Source organism: Strigops habroptila, chromosome 9 (assembly GCF_004027225.2).
Source record: "Strigops habroptila isolate Jane chromosome 9, bStrHab1.2.pri, whole genome shotgun sequence".
In the NCBI taxonomy this organism is placed as follows: domain Eukaryota; kingdom Metazoa; phylum Chordata; class Aves; order Psittaciformes; family Psittacidae; genus Strigops; species Strigops habroptila.
In genome coordinates, this window is record NC_044285.2 from 8771416 (window position 1) to 8791604 (window position 20189).

A 20189-nucleotide genomic window follows, 5' to 3' on the forward strand; every position below is an offset into this window, starting at 1 on the left:
CCCCACAGCTGACTTTGTGCAGGGCAGGAGAAGCGGTGACCAGTGAGGGTGATGTACAGACCCCGCAGAGCCGCCCTGAGCCCACACAAGAGAAACCCGCTGACAGCAAACCTCTTCCTCCACTCCCCCATGGCAGAGGGGGTGGCAGCAGGCAGCTACATAGGATTTTTATAGCAAGATGAATTTATTTGTGCGGGGAAGAGGGTTGACGAGGGATAGGAGGTATGACAGGGCGCGGTGTGAGGGGGTGATCTCCTCACGGGCTGCCCTAGGCCCGTGGGAGGTCTCCCCTCCCCAGGGCATCAGCCGGGTCCTCCGAGCGCCTCAGGGCTCGCCCGCTTAACCCGCCCGGTGCCGGCGGCAGCCGCCCGCCCGCTCCCGGCCCTGCGTTCGCCTCAGGTCACCCGCGGTGGTGGTGGAGGCGGGGGGGGAGAACGGGGGACGGGCCGCTGTCCCTTTAAATAGCATTCAGTGGTTTACGTCGCCGCCGTCTCCTTGTAATAATTAGTCGCGGTCCGTAGCCCCGCCTCTCCGCGGCCTCCCTTCCTGGGCTCCGCCAATCAGCGCCCGCCCGCGTCACTCTGAGGGCAGCGAAACACGGAGAAAAGGAAAAAAAAGTTTGGTGAGGAGCGAGCGGGGCCCGGCGGAGCGGGCGGCGGCGGGACGCGGCGGGCCCGGCGGCAGGTGAGGGGAGCGCGGCCGGGCCGGGGGCCGGCGGGTGGAGCGGCTGCGGGCCGGTGGCCCCGCTGTGCGCCGGGGCAGGTGGGGCGGCGGCGGCGGCCCGGTCGTCCCTGGCGAGCGGCGGGGGGTGAGGGCTGAGGGAAGGGCTCTCCCCGCACCCCCTTCTCGCTCCGCTGCCCCCCGCACCCGGCGGGCTCGGGGCTGCGGGGCGGTGGCGAGGCCGGGCCGGGCGTAGGGCCCTGGGGCTCCTTTTCTGCCTTTTTTGGTCGTTCCTTCCTCCTCCCCGCACCCCCCCCCCCCCCCCCCCCGCCCCCCCGTCTCCGCGCAGCTCCTCGCTGCGTGCGCAGGAGCCATCCCAGGGCAGAGGTGTTTGTACTCGTGTCCTTGGGTGGAAGGGGAGAGGCGGCCGGCCGGCCCGCGGCGCGCCGCCAGCCCTGCGCCCGGCCCCGCCGCGCTTCCCGCCCGCCCCGGCACCGCGGTCATTTTAGTTAGGGCGGGGGGGGGGGAGCCGGCGGCGACGCCTCCCCGGTCGGAGGGTCCCTCAGCTGCTGCGGGAGATCGCACTTGAACTGGCGGCGGTGCCCTTCAAGTGACGGGGGCTTCCCCCCGGCTCCGGGCCGGGGCCTTCACCCCGGGTTGGGGCTGTTGGAGGCTGCAGTCGGTGTGTGTGTATCTGCTCCTCGGATAGGTTCAGTGCAGCGGTTTTGGCTGGGTTGGGGTCAGGAGTATTCAGGCAGCAACATGCAGTTTGTGTTGTGGCACCTTTCCACTTAAACCAAGGGTTTAAGCCTACACGGTCTGTCATCCTTTTGAGTTGTACGAAAAGTTCTTTCTGTTGTTGTTCCTGTGTTCACCCCTGTGGAAATTTAGCCAAACTTCTAGGCTCTACAGAAAAGCCTGGAGTGATAGATAAGGGGTGCGAATGTCCACTTGTGTTTCCACAGGATGTTAGCATGGGGAATCTTAAAAACCAAAAAACTAATTATTTTCCTTCTAGTAGCAACAGTGATATACAGAAGCTTCCACCAAATGTGCTGATGTAATGTGGAGGCATTTGGCAAAACTGATAGTAGTTACTTCTCCCCCCGTGTGGGCTGACTTAAAGTGCACCGTTGTGTTCTGAAGTCCATTCCCTACATGTTTGTCCAGGCTTGTCCTGTAATAGGTGTCATTGCATAAGAGTTATGGGGAGTAAAGAGCATGCAGGGTTTCCTTCATTCTTGTATGGATCTGAGGTGTGTATCTTAACTGTGCCAGGCTGTGCTGAAGAGACAAGGGTGCAGCTTGGTAAACTGCCCTCTGAACTTCAGGGGAAAAGAAATCAAGAAGAAACTGTTCTCTTCCTCCTCCTCCTGCTTCCAAGCAAGTGATTTTGTTTGTCTGATGTCACCTTAAATAATTTCTTTCGTAGAGTGCTAATCCTGTTCTGAACTCTGGATGATGGTAACTCAACAATTGAGGAAGCAAATACGTCAATTCCTTCCTTAGTCTCTTTCCTATCTCTCTTTTTATTTTTATAGCCTTGCTCTTTGAATTCTGCCTGATTTGTTTATGTAGTGCTGAGGTGTTTACACCTGTTCTTTATATTAGTTGTCACCTCACCCAGAACAAGGGCACTGGCTCTTTTCTGATCTGCCATATATTCAGGCCAAAGCAAGTGTGTTTTAGGATGATTTTTGTTGCTTATGATACTGAATATAAAAGTCTATGATGCATCAGTGGCATAATTCCTTGGGTTTACTACTTTGCAGATAGAGGAGAACAAATTCTTCACTTCTGAAGAAACTATCTCCTGTGTATTTCATAGGATACCTCTTAAAATACTTTTTTGTCTTACAAAACTATGAATCATGTTAAAATAATAACATTAAAATAAATTTACTCCTTGACTAATCATGAATTTATGGCAGAAATGAACAACGTTGCATGTTGCATAATACGCTTATGAGAGTGTGATCTGAGAATGCAAGTTTGCATTTCAACTCCTTACTTTATGGCCTCAGATGGCACATTCAAAACCTTACACAAATAGCTCGAAAGAGATAGTGGCAAGTTATCAGAGGGAGAGTAGCATTAACGCAAACTACTGAAAAGTTGCTATGGTTACAGATAAAGGTAATCCCTGTTTCTGTGAAAGTGTGTCCTTTTGTAGCAGCTATATTAATCGGTCTGATTTCTGAGAGAGTTGTAAGTATGCAAACTTCTGGCTCCATTTTCTTGGCAGCTAATAGCTATGCAGCTATCCTTATGTTTTCTAAATACTGAATGGGTTATGACTTGCATTCAAGATACTTGATTTAAGCTACAAAGAGTATAGATTACACATAAATGTAGTTGGACCATGCTAAATTCAATGAAAACTTTAGTATGGTTTTTTTTTTCTTCCACTCAAGGTATCTGATGTCAAGGCAAAGTCTTTTAAAATGCCTAGATACTTTCTCAAGGACTCTGACTGAAGCAAGTAATGTGGCCATCTATCACTGGAGGCCTTGGTGATGCAGCTGTACAAGATATAATTCCATGTCCTGGTTTAAAAAAACCTCAAACGTAATAACAGATAAAGAAAAAATTGAAGACACACACACACACCCCCCAAACCCAAAACACCCACCCCAGACAAAAAACCCACCACCAAAAAAACACTCCCAAAACCAAACCGACATGGCAACTGTTGAGGGTGATTGAGACCTCTTATGGATGTGCAGCTTTATAAGCCAGGAGGTTACAGGGAAGAGGGGGAGGGAAGTGATTCTCTTAGTGGCTTATTCCCTATATTAAAGGAAGCAGTTGGAATTTAACATGCGGATGAACTTTCAAGTTCTCAAGAGTAGCTAAGCTTTGGGTGGTTTGAAAGAGCTGGTAAGGCTTCCAGGGAAATGTTTTTGTCTGATGCATCTGTACTGCTGTCCAGACAACTAAGCAGTCCCCTCTGATGAAATATTTACCACATGCACGTCTTTTGTTGTTTCCAGATTTGATTGTTGCAGTACAGTAGCATATCTTGGATTGAAAGCAGTAAGAGGAAATCTCCGAGTTCTTCAAGACTACTGAAATCTCATCTGTCTGGTATGTTGTTCTCTCTAGACTCCTGGAATAGCAAGCTGAATTCTTTGTATGCAAGGGCCTCCTTAGTTACTTCTAAGAAGTCTGAAGTGTCTAGGATCTTGGCTTTTCATCAGCAGCTTCATTCTTGGTAATGAATGTGCTGTGTATTGCTGGGGTTGTGTATAAGGTTGTTTTTGGTGATAGTGTTTGTAGCCACACAATGAACCTGTGCTCTAGAACCTTCAGTGAACGTACACTCTGAACTTGTTTTCATCTTGCTGCTCCAGCCTGGAAATCCCGGGTACTTTTGCAGACTTTAAAAACTAAAATCAGGTTGGAAAGTCAAATGCTAATTGACTTTCTAGAGACTGCACACTGGTATGTTGAAGATACATGAAAATGTATGTTTCTTCCATCACACATGGAATTTTCCCCTCTTGTCTTTAAGTAAACATGGCCCTCATGAAGTCTGTGTTGTTTAGCTTTGATTAAAAAATGATTACTAATGTCTCAGTCATTTCTGAAATGCCCAAGTTCTGAAATTCCTACATATATTATACAGCAAGTTTGAGAACTATTGTTTATAAACAGGATTGCAGCATCTGAGGGTATGAAAGGAATGGAAAGCTAAATATTACTTTAAAAGCTGTCTCTAATAATAAAAAAGCTAGCTGTTTGAAAATAATAAAGAAAAACTTCATCACATGCTGTATTGCTGACATAACTGACAACCAGAGGATAAAGTCCTTTTCTGCAATGCAAGTTCAGTATGTGTGTGCAGCAGTTCAGTTGCTTTGCTACTTATTAACGTGTACAGAATCCAGGAGGTGCAGTGTATTTCAAGACTCTGAAAAACAGGTGCAAAATATGAGGAAAGCTGTTGTGCTTCACACTGATCTGTTGGGAACCAGGCAGCGAGTAACCGTTTCTTCATCTAATCCCTGAACAGCCATCACATGTACCTTTTGATCGCTACTATTCTGGTCTCTGAACTGGTGACTTAAAGATAAAAGGCTCTGTTCTTGATCTCTTGAGCTCTGGAGTCCTCCAAACTTGTCTTCTCTGTGTGTAAGATTGCAGAACAAATGGCTTTTTAGCTGTTCTATGATTGCAGTAGTCAAATGAGAGTCAGGTGCTTTCTCTTGTTACTGTCCTCAGTGCAAAGTTTGGTGTCAGCAAACTAAAGCTTTCCAATTCTGCTGTCAAAACTTCCCTGCTTAATGCACTTGTAGCTGCAATCTGCTATTTTGGAGGGTTTTTTTCTGCATTGTTACAGATGTTGTAAGAGCAGCAAAATCATAACTGGACCTTAAAGTGGTGCCTCTGCATTTCCTTCAAAATGTATGTGTATTCACAGGGAAAACAGGTTGCTTATGTACAGAAACTAAGCTTATAAATTAGGCTTCTAGATGTCTAGTTTCGCTAGGCCCCCTTTAGCATGGGATAATACCTTGAATAGCAATTTTTTGTCTGGATTTCCAACATCTAGATACGGATGTGTTTACCCATGATTTCTAGTGCAGTGAGGCAGGTTCAGCTGTGAACCTAGTTTGCATACCCCGCTTCACGGGTTTTTATTGATCTTTGCTGCTATGAGGATAGCAAATTACTCTTGGAGCATTCTTAGTGTGATAGTTTTGTGTTGTGTGTGGTTTGTTTTGGTTTGGGTTTTTGTTTTGCTTTAAATGAGATGAGGTAAGCAAATCTAGGAGGTCAGTGCTGAACAGAGGAGAATTTGCCTTGCCATTCCCCTTACCCTCTGGGTAAGCCCTGCTCTTGCTTACCAGAAGTTGGCCAAACTTCTGTCAGATCAGTGGCTCAGAGGCAGATGGAAGGGTCTGATGAGCACTGGAGTTGGCCAGACTGTGTGACTGGGAGGGGAAAGTCAGGGAGAAAAGGGGATGAAACTTCTCCCTTGTAGTGATAAGGAGCTGCTAGTTGCCTGTGTAACAGAAGCATGAGCTGAAGTGTGGCGTGTTAGATGATAAACATTACTTTTCATCACTGCTGCAGTTGCGAGGTGGCTGGATGTCTGTGTGGTAGCATACAGAGCTGGAGCGTTTTGGGGTAATGTGTCTGGTTTGGGTTTCTATTTTTCTTCCCATTTTGAAAGTACCTAAACAATAACACGGTCTTTAGGGTTGTCAGGGCTTGTTCTAGCCCTAGGTGGTTTGGTTGATGAGACTTGTGATTTCTGCTGTTGTTTTTAGGGGTCTACATTTAGTGCGTTCTAAACTGAAGCTTTCCAAGATTGGTTACTGAAATGCTTAGAGGATGTTTTACTGGTATGTTTTATTTGCATGAACTGTTTTCTTAGGTTTGATTGCTTAGATAACGTTTGGTCAAAAACCGTGTCATGTGGGTATGGCCTCAGAGTTATCCTCAGGGGACGCGATTAACTTCTAAACTGTGGGCTACTGGCTTCTGCAGGGCACTAAATTCAGGTGTAAGGGTTAAGGTCTGGTTCTCAGCTTAGGTTCCTGTAGGGGAGGTTATGCAAATCTTGTTATTTCAGTTCTTGTAGTGTTTACTACTTATAACTGTATGAGCTGCTGCATTTCAGTCATATTTGGATTTGTGGTGTGATAAATTGCTCTAAAATAGAACGTAACATAAAATATGCTGTTTGACTGTTTTAGAGGAATTAAATGTCCTTCCAGAAGGTGTGTTTTATGCTCTGTTGGTGTATGTATGGCAGCTCAGGGGAGCACTCGGCTGTAAATATTTTCCCTGATGCTGGGTGGTATTTGCAGTAAAGCAGATTTGCTAAACTGTCTTAGGCTTGATCAGTCAGCATTAGGAAAGTTAAAACAGATACTCATTTTGTGGTACAGGCAGAAGGAGAAGTGAGGGAAGGCGGGCTGCTCCAGCACTGGAAGAGGAAGGTGGGAAGAACTAAAGCGGGGAAGTTTTCCCCCTCTGCCCCTGCACAGTACAAATTGAACCCAAATGTGCTTACACTGAGTGCTGTATCTTCCCCTAGCTTAGTATCTTTTTTACACTAAACATGTGACAATGTTTTATACAAGGCAGCCTTGCTGAGCAGATAAGAGGTGTGTAACTGGGATGATTATACTTGTGGGTGCAGGGGGAACACTGGCTGTGTTCTGGCTCTTCCTTGGCTTGATTGTTCGGAATGGGACAAGCTGTTACATCTGCACTTGTGAAATATTTATTAAGCCTTGTTTTGGTTTTACTCTTCTTGCATGTTCCAGACTTTTCACTTGATAGATGGGTGGGGGACTGCATCAGTGTTTATGTTGTGGAAACAGAAACACTTTTCATCTAAACAACAGGTTCTTGTGTAGTGGTGAGAGGAAGTTATGCTGTGAGAAACGCTCTGGCTTGTGAGAATCTGAACAGGGTCTTGCAAATGTGTTCAGTCAAGTGAAGCCTGACGAAGCACAGAAAGTTTCTGGCAGAGCCATGGTACCCTGTGAGATGGAGACAGTCGCTTCCTGCGGAGCTCCTCTTGTGCTGACTCACGCTTTCAGTTGGAACAAGTCTTGGGAACGGGCAACCCCACGTATTTTTAGCCAAGGTTACTAATTGATATAGTGTGCCCGGCTTCGCAGGGTAACTCCAACCACTCTCTAAGAGTGGATGGGCTCAAACCCCACACCTAATTTTAACCTGTAAGTAGAGCAAGCGGCAGTTGTGTAACTGCAGCGGGTGAAGGGCTTCCAGCCCGCTCGCTTGCTCTCCTCACCCCAGCCCATGCGGCCCGAGAGCAGCGTGCAGGATAGGGGTGGGTGCCCGCAGGGACCGGTGCTGCCGCTCGCAGGGGCGCTCTCCGGAACTGGCTCGGGGCGACGCGTCGCCGGAGGTTGTAGTTTGTCACAGCCGGGAGCGGGGTCCTGTCCCTTTAAGAACCCGCTCGCCCAGGGTGTTCTAACCCGCCCAGCCTAACCTGCTAGCAAGGAAAAGTTCTTTAAATAATGGATACGCCGCTCCGCCAATCCGGGAGCGGAGCCTGGCTGGTGGGGCGGGGCTTTGTCTCCTCGACCAATCAGGACGGGGGAGGCGGGGCTGAGCGTCCAGGCTAGGTTGCGCCGAAGTGCAGCTCCAAGTGAAGTTAATCTGGGGTGAAGCAAACAGCAAATTGAGGCGATTTCGTGGGTAGGAATTTTCGGGTTCTAATCGCGTCGTGTGGCGTTATTTCGCCCTCCGGGGCAGCGGAGTTCATGTGCGTGGGGCTTTCTCTCCATTGTTTCGCTTTCGAATGATGGCAGAATATTAACATTTATGCAGGGAAGCAGAACAAAAGGGCTCTTTAGACAGGAAATAAGGTGTTGAGAGGCTCAAACTTGACCGAGTTTCTTTTGTCATGTGTTGGCTTGCACCGGGTGTTTACGCGTGGAGGGATCCGAGTCCTTCCACCTTATCTTACGGAGAAATGTGAATTCTAAAATAGGGAGGATAATGCTGCTGGTTTGGAGTTACACAATGTTACAGGAAGAGAGCTCGGTTTTAACTCTAACTTCTCTGATTCTGATGAGATTTCGGCTAACTAATGATGACAGCTGCCACGGGATTATTCAGTGATAGCATTTGCTCCAAGTCATTTGTCTTAAATTGTCTTTTGTTGTATCACTGAGGACGGCTGTGCTGTTGTCTGTATGTTTGTTCTTGATGAGATGAATGTCTCGCAGGTCCTTAGCATTTAGAACAAAGATATGTAAAAACTATGTAGAACACTGCAATTTTTCTCTTTTTAATCAGTTTTGTAGAGTGTCTGGCGCTCTCAGAGCTCTGATTACAACCACAGGCAGGAGAATTAAATGTTACTGCTCTGTGTTGCAGCTACAACCCTTCCAGCAAGGGAAAAAAAGAGGGGGAGGAGATTATTTTCCTTTGGAATTGGTCAGATTCTCTTTTGAATCCTGTATTGCCCGTTGCTTGCAGGTGTTTTCTTCGAGGGGAGATTATTTTCAGTTTCTGTACCTGGTTTATCATAAATGATATTTTTTCAGTGACACTTTCTGCATCCGAAAGGTCTCCAGGAACAGGAAAAGTACGATTTGCTACGGGTGGCATGGGATAGGGTGAAAGGGAGGAGAGCAGGAAGTGGCGAGTCAGGAAGCAGGGGGGTCTGACGAGAATGGGGACTTTCTTTTAATTGTTATGTTTTCTGTATGCTTGACAAGTATGTTAGATGAGGCCACATACAGAACAATGCTTTTAGAATGGGGAATGTATTCCCTAAATACTTTCTGTTTTTTATAGAAACCACTTGTGTCTATATACAGCTGCTTCTGGGAATTGGAAAGAAATACTCACGGGCTTGATACTTGTTGAGTCTGAGGTGTTTGATGGGTTTTGTATCATTAGTGAAGAGGATAGAAGAATGGATGTGAAAATTGAGCAACAATCTTCCAAATGACAGTGGAAAGCAATCGCTTAGACCTTCACTGGGTGTAAACAAGTGTGATTGTTAACGTAGACCTCTTTCTTTCGGTTTCACATTGAGCCATTTTGCTTTCTCCCAACATGCTGGGTATGGATTACTTTTCTCTATGTCAGTGTCTTGACATGCTGGCATTTTGCCATGCTCCAGCGGCTTATAGGTCTGAATTACTAATTCACTCTTGCTGGTTTTATCTGTTTATGGCATTTTTTTAATGTTCTAGATTGTATTTAAACCCTGGAAATACCACTTCAGAACGAGCAGTGACTGTATATGGTGTTTTAGCTGAGAGGTAGTCCAGATCTCATGTATCAGGGGAGAGATTTAAGACTGGGGTATGTGCGTGTTGAAATCCCTGGATTTTGATTCATTTCTTAGCTCACAATTGCTGCTAGGCCTAGACTGAGTGGCTAGGGCAGATGTCTGAGGTGAAGGCAAGAAGAATAGCATAGTTTGCTATAATTTCTGTAAACGTTATGAACATGTGTGTTAGACTTGCTTAAACAAAAGGAAGCACACTTAAGTGTTTGTGTGCAATTAAATACTACATTTAGCCAAAAGCTGGGTTTTTTTTTTAGGCAGGAAAACAACTGAATACATGAGGCAAGTTGGTTCATATTGCTTGATGACTGAGCAGCCATTCTTCTTGGGTTCCCTCTGCCCCCCAACTTAGTTAGGAAAGATGTATTATCTGGGACCAATTTTCCTGATTTATTCAATGTAGGAGTGCAGTGCTTAACTCTCTCAGCACATGTATACAATTCTAATGCAGGCTGTTTGTAGAAAGCAAATCTGCCCTAAAGGATAAACACACCACTTTGCTGGCACAGCTGTACAACTTCTGTATTCAGGCTACAGCAAATGTTTCTTGCCTGCATTCAGAGCTGTTGCTGGCAGGACCCGTGTTGTCCCCGCATGACGATTGGTTGTTCCAGCACTTCTTGTTCATAAAACCTTCTCCTGCACATGCTCCATCTGCAGATCTTAAATGCTGTGAATGTGTTGTGTGCTGTGGGATTTATGTGTCTGCTTTTTGTGCCAGGATGGAGTATACATCTCTGTGAATAAGAGATTCTTAGAAGTCCTTGTAAATCTGTGTACAAAATGCAGAACCAAATTTGATCTCCCCTACGTATGAGGCAAAGGGAATTTGTGATCCACTGACTGCTGGTGGCACTGCCTAGAGTTCTGAAGTGAGTGGCCCACCATGTGCTGGGTTGGTAACCCTGCACTTTGGTCCTGTTTAATACTACTTGGAGAAGGCTGCATGCCTCCCATGGGATGGTCTCTGTGAAACATGCCTGGAGCCTTAGGGAGGGCAGGCATCCATCCTGCGAGCTGTGACATGGGCTGCAGATCCCTGCTTGCTGAGAGCCCTCAGCTACTCACAGGGGCCTCCTGCCACTCTTCCCGCAGAGTGGGTCGCGTGAGCTCTGGAGGCGAAGCCAATAGGCTGGCTTAAATCATTTTAATTAGTGGCTCGAGCCAACCCAACTGGCTCTTTTCCTCTCCTCTTCCTCCCCCTATTCCCCAAGTGGTTTAGTGATCATTTCTGCTAATTGCTGTGTGCCCAAGGCAGAAGGGAGTGGGGGAGAGGAATAATGTCATCTTGGAGAGTTTCAGCTATATCCAAAAAGGAACATCTGCCCATAGTTGTAGATGTGGGGTTAGGCCCATTAACTGTTTTGCTTATGGTTTCTAGGAAAGCTGTAGAGAAGGCGTGAGCTCGGGAGCTGCTGATCATCCCGGCTTGTTGCAGGGAAGGTTGGTACTGCAGGGACAGCCCTCTTCTGAAGATACAAGGGCTCCTCACAGAGATAGTTGGCCTCCTGTGGTGTGAAGCTCAGCCTGGGTGGGGCAGATGATCTGGCCAGTGATGTTTACACTGTAATAAGGTTTTGTGAAAATAAGCGGTTAATTACACATGACCTACAAAGGAATAAAAATAGCTTGGATCTCTTCTTGCTTTAAAATCCCTTTAACAGAGGCATGAAACACTTGGGATTTTTAAACCTGCTTATTTTTTTTTTTTTTTTACCTTTAGAAATATCAGGAACATTAAGTCCTCCTTCCCTGTTCTAGGTAGATGTCTCACATGTGTCATAAGCTTCTCAGCTCTTAATTGAAGGGGTGGGGTGATATATTTTTAACAGATCCCTTCTTCCAACTGTGTTTATAGGACTTTTGAGCTAAACAGATTAGCAAAAACAAAGCTTTGACAGTGCAAAAATATTCTTAATCAAGTTATGTTTTCTTGCTCATTCTCCAGTTGTTGACAGAAATGGACTGTTTCATTTGAAAATAACTTTTTTTTTGCTTAAGTCATGCATGAAGGCATAAACTGAATTAAATCCTAACTTGATCCATCTTCTGCTCCATTTAGATCAACTTAACTCAATCTTTTGAGTATTACTTAGACAAATGAATGCTCGTTTTTGAGTATTTCCTAAAAATAGCTCCTTCTTAAGCAGCAGTTTTACTAAACTCACAGCTCTTCCTTTAACATAATGGTTCAGCAATCTTGTAGAAGCCAAAACTGCCTCCGTGCTAAAGACCACCCCTGATCAACCATTCTGCCCTGTCAGGGTGTATTTATATCACAGGACTCTAACCTTCAGGATATGGTATTTGTCAGTCTGAAATATAATAATGCTGTATCTGAAGAACTAAACTATAAACAGTGTGGCTGACTCGGCAGGCCCTGGCTACCACCTGAACAGTGTAACTAGCCCAGGGTTTAAGACAGCAGTGCACCGGTGTGTTCTGTGATTCATGATGCTAATGCATTTCTAGCTATGTGAAGGATTAGGAAAACAAATATAAACTTAATAATCAAATTGGAGGGGGAGCTTAATAGCAGGGTTTTTGAGGATAGAAGTGAAGTGCTTTCAGCTTGTTTAAACATTTTGTATTGGATGTGTTGTGGGGTTTTTTTTTAAACAAGAACTGAAGATTTCACCATTAGCTTGAGCAAGGCAGGCAGTTTACGTGTGTGCCATCGAACATAATTGGGCTGATGAAAGCAGAGTATTGCATGGGGAATGCAGTTATGTTCCACTTAAGGTTTTGAATTATATCTGGAGGTAAGAGGCAAGAGAGAACCACTGATTCTGCAGGCAAAAATGTAGAATTTCAGTACCTAATTTGGACATATTCATGCCTCCTTATATACAAAAGGCTGTCTTTGAGTTAGATTTCAGAAGAAAACATTTAATGAGTTGTTGATGGTGCTGTTTTGACGATGGGGAGGCAGGGGAGGTAAGAGACTTGCTGAGAAGAATGAAATGGTTTCTCTGCTATCCCCTGGATGAATTTAACATGTTTTTTCTAAAACCATATCTAGAATCAAGGCCTCAATGCAAGGTAATGTTACCACATAGTGGAATGTTTTCTGTGCCAGCAGAATGACCTTGTTTTGGAATCTGCACCATTATTAAGGTAGGGGCAAAAGAAGTGGCTGTGTTTGAGTGTTAAACTGAAACCTTTGGAGACTGTTCTTCCTGCCTAGTTCCCTCAGAATCGGGTAAGAAGCTTGAGATAGCTTTTGTTGCTGATACAGAAATATTTTCTAAGTGAACTTCACCAGACTTACGTTGGGATTGTGCTGTCCAGATACCATGCTATAATGATGTACTGGTGGATGTTGGTGTGAAGTCCTTGAAGGAAGTGATTTTGTAGGTGTTAATTAGAATTAGTTATCAAACAAATGCTATTGTTATGGTGAAAAGTAACTAGAAAAGTAATCATTTTAGTGTTTACTGATGTCAAAACCACTTGATTATGAACTTACTAAAAAGAAAAATAATAATGTGGCAATATGGAAGGACTTACCTGGAACATTTTTTAGGGATGAGACTATAGAATTGCTCCATAGGCTTGTTTTGAATATCAGTATATTTTCATGAGGTTTGTTTAAAGTATCCTGGGGGAGGAGGAAGTCAGCATTAGTAACAACAGGTCAAGGTAGGTGTATTATTACTTACATAACAAATTGTCAGTGGAGTGTGACAAACTGTGCAGGGCTGAGACTAGTGCTGAGCTCAAGGAGTGCTTGGTTTGCTGTGGACTGGCCTGGCAGCCATGCATGGGGGGTTTTTTTGCCTTCCTAATAAGTCTAGTCATACTGGACTTAGTGTTTTGGGTGAGATATGATATTCTTAAGCTTAGCAGTGGAGTAATTGTCTAGCTTTAAAAAATCTGTTGTTAAAAACAACAAAAACATTTGATTCACACTCTGGTCACTTAGCTGATAGTGTTGTCTTACTGCATTTGCTTTTTCTCTAACTTGGTGTCTATGAAACTTCTGACTGTTACCTATGGTCTCGCTTACTGCAAGAATTAGATTGTTATTCTGCAGAATCATCATGTGACTGTGACCTGCGGTCTTAAGTTTATACCTAGTCATTCTTTATATAAATAAATCCTGATTAGTTGCAATCTACTTATCCTTCTATCTTAGATCCCCCACTGCACAATAGGAATGCTTGAAATATCAGTCTGCTCTGAGGAGTACCTCTGTCCTTGCTGCAGCTCTGACACCTGAATTTCTCAGACTGTCTAGGCCTGAGATGAAGAATTTATTGAAACTTCTTTGTATGGCCTGATAGCTTTTTCTGGTGAACTTACACAGGGTGGCATATATATGTATTTTACACTGTTGCTGGGTTTACTTAAGCAGCATCAAGTTAGTTGTTTAAAATGGGAAAGTCCTCTCTTGAAAGCTGAGGTTATGCATTAAAATTAGCGATTTTTAACATAGGGAATACAGATACTCTTCAACAGTAGTGTGGGGCTTTCTGTCCTGACAAAAGGTTTATGAGACAGGAGAGGTTTCTGGGAGACAGTGTTAAGGCATTGGGCTTTTGTTTTTCAAGCCATACCAAGGATGTGGTACTTGTAGAATTACCCCAGTGTAGTGCAGCAGCTGAAGCTGAGGTGCCTGTGAATGCATTTGTAGGTCAAGCTAAAGGGCACTGGTCTTGCAGATCTCCCCCTTGTTTCTGACCTTATTCCGTAATAAAAGGGAATATATTGTGCTCTTTTCCTGTTGTTTCCTGATAATAAGTCCCATTGGCCAATGTTTGTGAGTGGAATGAGCATTGTGATAGAAAGCCACACCTTGCTGACAGTTGAGGCTCAATATCTTGTGAACAGGTTTTGTTCCCTCTTCATCCATTCTAAAGTGATACAGGCTTTTATATGCCAAGCACAATAATTGAAGAGAGATCTGGCTTGAATTTTCTGTATTCGTCTACTTCTCCTTTATGTCATGAATTTTCCTTTATCTAGAAAGTGCTGTTACTCTGTCATGTGTCAATCTGTTCTCAGGCAGAATACAGTCACTATGGCAAGAGGATAAAAAGAGAAGTCAGATCTACTTAAAGACTTATTATTCAAAAGGCTTCTAAAAATGCAAATTTCTGTTTATGTGGCTTGAGGAACAAGGGGGAAGTCCCATGGCACTACTTAACAGCTTGGCCTTTTTAGATACAAGTCCCTCCCTTGAAGCCGTTTATGGCTGTATTTTTCTATGCAGAATTGTAGAAAACTCTGTACAAAGGTACCATTGTAATAAATAGGGAGACAGTGGCATCCAGCCATGCTATTTTTAGGCTATTGTGCTCTTAACTTGCTGATTTAAGTGTTCTGGACAGTAAGTGGGGGAGACATTCTGCTAGAAATGCATGCTCACATAGCTGAAAATTGTCTGAAAACAGAATGAATAGCAAACTTGGTTATCAGAAAGGCAGTTTACAGAGTTGTACCTGGAGTATTAGTAGGTAAAAAGGATGCTCTGGTGATTAAGGCACAGTGTTTGCAATGCAGACTTTTACTCGAAAGCTGTCAGCTCTGTCTTGTCAGTTGAGAAATTGAAATACCATGCAGTCTGTTCTGTATGGGCTTAGGAAAGAAGGGTAAAAAAAAATTTCTGTTCCATGATGGCATTTTTTTCCCCCACTGCCAGTTGTCCTTAATCAAGTTTCTTCCAATAGTTTTTAAGCTTTTCCTTCCATTAAGCAGCATAATGACCTCTCCATCTGAGCAAGTGGTGTGGTTTTGGAAACCTTCAGAAAGAAGAGCGTCTCACAGTGCAAATTTCTGCTTGTTCCTTAGCCCCTTCTATATTAATCAGACACTGTCTTGGCTAGTTAATGCTGCACAAGGCAACTCTTAATTTTCACTCTGACCTCTTGGTGATGTAAGCCTTAGAGCTCAGTTCTGATACTAACTAGGTAGTTTCACCTTCCTCCTGCAGCAGAGCTGCACCGTAAACCAGATACAAGAACCAGTCCAAGCTTTTGAAGAATGAAGCCTTCAAGGTGGATGAGTTCCTGGCCCAGCAACACTGTGGCAGAAGTATCTAAAGCCATGAATTACCTGTATCATGAAACCATTGCATAAGTTAATAAATATATATGGGATGCATGTGTATTGGTTGCACTTGCACATGCACCCATTGCAGTGTTTCAGGCAGTGTAATGTGACAGCTGAGAGGAAACAAAGGAAAGATGCAAAACTTTGTAGTGTGACCAGCTGGTATATTTATACCTTCAGTGAGACTTGACAGTATATTAAAGTGATGGATAAATATCAGTTGCCCAGCATGGTGGTTGCTGATCAACTGCATACTATTTTCCTACACTTTGTGCAGTGTCATAGGTTTTAGTATTTAGACATCCAGTAAATTGTTCGGCATCATATAACCTGGCTTCCCAGTGATTGAAATAATAATTAAGGAAAAAAAGCCCAACCAACCCAACAATGAAAAACCCTAGAATAGCATTAGGGTTAAAGCAAACTAGCACCTTTGAGTCCCTTGGCTAAATTTGAATGCATTACAAAATATGAGGAATGCAGCTTCACCACAGGGAACTTCATACTTATACCTCTTCAGCTGAAAACTTGTCCTTAAATACAGTCTTTGTTTGGTCAGGCTTTAGCTTTAGGTTGAGTTCCCCATCAAACCACAGTATGGGTATTGTATAATTTTGAACACTTAAATTAGACAGAGTGCATAATTCTAAACAGAGCAACACATCATGCATGATAATCACAATGTTCTTGGAAGTTAAGTTGAATTCAACATGCCCCAGCCATGCATGATGATGACGACGATCGTTTTATTTATTAACAGCCAGGAACCCTGATATTAGAGCAGGACCTCCCTTAGCAATAGGCCCATGTAGAGCTGTAGCATCATAAGCTAATTAAAATTCTACATAGTGCTGTTTGTAAAAACAAATTATAATGTGTTTTGTGCTTACTGTCAGTTCTCAGCAACAGGTGTTTTGTTAACAAGAAACTGTCTATTTTGGGGACTTGTGTTAAAGCGGATTTTATCTCTTCTGAGTTTGATATGCTTAAAATAAGTGAAACTTATGCTGTATTGAGAGAAGATTACTTATTCACTGATGCTCAAAAGAAGCGATTACTGAATCTGTAGCTATTTTTTCAGTAACTGTATGGGTAATCTTGTGTTTGAATCCTTCTTACAGGTTACTTTTCACCAGTTTGTAAAGTCAAACCTGTTTTAAAATACTGCATCAAAGGTAATTTATGGAGTTGCCCTTCTGCATCCTGAAAATTTGGTCTGGTATCTTAAGGGAATGTAGAGAATTTTAGAATCTCCTGATTCTAATTTTACTCAACCTCTGATTTTTGGAATGTCCAACTTTAATATGTGATGCCAAAGAAAGTGGAATGTAGCCTTTTCTTGTCTGTTTCAGAGGAGCTTTCTTATCTTTTATAGAGCACTTTAAAAGAAGGCATTTCTGTAATCTGACAGATTTCAAATAAGCTCTAAATTTATAGCACTGTGTAGAAATCTGGAGAGCAAATTGATGGTTCCTGTATTCTTTGGCTTAGGCACCTTAATGCCAAAGTACAGCTAAGAGATAGCACAAACTCTAGAGGAGAGGAAAGGGCTTCTCGAGCAGTATCTGCAACTAGTGCAGCATGACAGCGGTCCAGCCACATGTGGTGGAGACTGGTTTGTGTGAGTTGATGTAACAGGCTGCTGACAAGAAATTGCTGAGGTAGTTTGTTGCAATGGGTGCATCTCCTGAGTTTTTATTCCTCTTGAGCAGAGATGCCAGAGCAAGTGCTACCTAAAAGTATGCTACTTTATTAGTAGTTGAATGTTCCATCACAAGTGTAACTTCATGTAAGGTTTCTGTGGCAGTCTTGTCATAGAGACAGGCATCTTCCAAAAATGGACCTGCTGAGCCTGTCTGCCTTTAGCTTTGAATCTGGGACGATCTGGGTGGGCTAAACTGAGTAAGTGCAACTTCATATTTTGGGAGAAAAAAAACTTTGTTCTCTCCTCTGGCTTGTTTATGGGACATACAGTGCTTTGGGTAGGATGGCATGACCAGTGAGGCAGCTGGCCAGTGTCCTCTCTGCATTCCTTGGATATGCTGCTTAAACTTTTCTCCCTATGACCATCTCAGAGATACCAGTACAAAAACAGCTTCCCAAAACACATGACATGCTCTTTTCTCACGTTCACTTTTCCTGGTCTGTAATTCACTCAGAAATTGTCTTCATACAGAACAACTATAGTTACTGTGTTGTTCTCAGTGCTTTTTGTGTTTACCTAGTTATCTTTATTGAAGGTCCCTGGTGTGTCTTTCTGTAAACAAGCATGTCTACCTCCAAGGCTTATTTGCTGCTCTTTGTCTTGAACCCAGGAAGTGACTTGTGTGGGTTTGGTTTTGTTTTTTGTTCACTCGCATTGAGGTTGACCTCTCCAAAAAGGCAGTTTTGTCAGCTTAGTTTTTCTGATAGCCATTGCTGAAGAGACAGAAACTTAGAACATGAGAGTGCTGCTCTTTCTGAAAGCATCTCTGTTCTTCTCTGCGCTGGAGTTTGTTGGATTAACTGGGGTTGCCTGCAGATGTCTTGTGCTGCTGAGGAATAAGAAGTAAATAAGATGCTGTTACGTTTTCTAAGAGGAAAAAATGTTTCTTTGAATACCACAAAGTTTGAGTACTGGCATATGCAAGGGCTAAATTCTAGTGGTGCAGCAGTGTTAGTCTTGAACAATTAAGAAGTCCGAATGTACGTGCTTAAATGTACTAACAGTGATAGTCCTTGGCATCTTGAGTTGTGTTTTGCTGCTTTAGGCTCAGTGTTAATCCTCCTACATTAAAAATAGGAGGAAAATTCTTGAAGGCTGTATACAGAGTCTGCATTTAGTCTTTTGGGGGCTGCAGCAGTTACCACGTGCTCCAGCATGAAGTAATGGTGATTCCTGCAGTAACCCCACCATCAGATAGTGAAAGCCAGTAGCTCTGCGTGGCAGCTTTCTGGAATAACACCACTTTGACAAAGCTATGTTTGTCTGTACTATGCCTCTTTGAAATCCCACATAAACAAAATATGATTCCTCCTACTAGTTGGTAAAGTGTACCTGTTGCATTGCTAGGGGTTTTTTTAGGGTTAATCTTCAGTAGAGTAGTAAACTTCATGGAATTGCCGCTTTATTTGGTATGGTGACTACACTAAAAGGTTTGGAAATTAAATGAGAAATTTGCTTATACTTCTGGGGTTTGTTTGTACACTTTAAGTGGTCACTGCAAGTAATTTGATGCATTTGCATGAGGTGAATGAGTTTCTGAGGTACCCTGTTTTACAGCAGTTGATCTTTGGTCCTAGTAATCCGTACTTTGCAAAGGCAGAGCGTGGCCACATGTAGTAATTACAGTTTCAAAGTCGCATCTATTAATAGTGTATGCAGACAAGCATAGAAAGCTGAATCCTTATTATCAGTGATCTTCTTGATACCAGTATAGTATCTGTCTCTTTGTTCTTGCTTAGTAAGAGTGAAGAGGTTGTATTGAAATGTTCTCTTGTTCCTCATGTGACCTTGAGTGCAAGAGCAGACAGCTGTAGTTAGCAATATACGTGCTTTAACACTAGAGGCTTTGTCTGTACCAAGTGTTCCTGGGTTGTGTAATGATGTAACATTGGTAGTATGATACTCTGGCTCAGATTAGTTAGGAAGGGAACGAACATTAGCAACTTTCATAAGACCTGAACGTTCTTTTCTGTCCATCTGCCGCTTCTGAGATTGCACTTTCTCTCATACTTGTGGCTGTTTTCCACCAGTGTGGTTCTTTCAGTCTTTTTGCCATCCTAAATCAGGGATTTACACTGTACAGAGAATGTAGCTTTCTTGAGGGTCCAAAGTTTAGTTATATTTAAATTCTTATACTGAAGGATTTAAACTTGCTGACTACTTAGAAGCGAAGAAAAGGCTTCTGTAACTCTTTCCATCTTTCTATAAAGTTTCTGCTGGGAGTGTCTAATGTAAGTGCTTGATTGAAGCCTAAAATAAGTCTATGCATGAAACAAAAATAAAAAGCTGCTCAGCAGGAATAGACTGGAACATAAGTAGATATTGGATGACTTAAGTGAATTTAGAAAACATCTTATGTAAGTCTTCGGTCACTAGTGTGAATATTTTGGTTTTGATATTATGTCATTATATAAATTCTACTTCAGTAATTCAGATTGCGACTTAAAACTGTGTTTAGTTGTGAGCAGGGAGAAAACTCAAGGCCTATTGGAGTGAATTGGAAGCTTTAAAATGCAAGGATTCTCTTGGTGCTGAGGAAGTTGGATAACTCCTGTGTTTTGAAAAATGCAGCAGCTGTGTGTTCTGCTGCTGCAGGAACAAAGAGGTCACTGCCCTTACAGATCTGCTTGCATAGTTGGTCCTTAACCATATTCGCTTTTTTTTAACTCAAAGCATTCTGATGAAACTGGGTCAGAGTGTAACTACACATGTAGCTACGCTGGCAAATCTGAACCAGCTGGAGCGTTTTAGCCAGGGTGAGCTGTAGATGAAATGACATGTCTGACTGCAGCGAGCAAGCTGGGCTGAACTGTGATGACTGAGGCCCCTGTTCAAATCTGCCAGTTCTTCTTGGCTCCATAGCAAGTTCCTGGGACATGGTAATGCTTTAAAGCAGCTACAAATGGCTGCTCAGTGAATGTAAATTGGGGCCTTTTGGGAGAGAGAAACGGAGTAAAAAGAAAACAGGATCATTTT

At 43.4% G+C, this 20189-nt stretch overlaps 1 protein-coding gene across 9 annotated transcripts in view; it reads left to right on the forward strand.

The window, feature by feature from the left end:
• The first annotated feature begins 541 nt into the window (after nucleotides 1–541).
• ZFAND6 (zinc finger AN1-type containing 6) overlaps nucleotides 542–20189 on the forward strand; it is a 37566-nt gene continuing 17918 nt past the window's right edge. The window contains exons 1-2 of one of the 9 annotated variants that reach the window (XM_030496851.1): nucleotides 542–684; nucleotides 3654–3747. The gene's annotated coding sequence lies outside the window, so the exon portion shown is untranslated. Of the gene's footprint in view, nucleotides 685–1207; nucleotides 1345–3653; nucleotides 3748–7740; nucleotides 7846–20189 lie in introns of those variants that run through there. The other 8 variants (XM_030496853.1, XM_030496849.1, XM_030496848.1 and 5 more) reach the window with 8 other exon arrangements.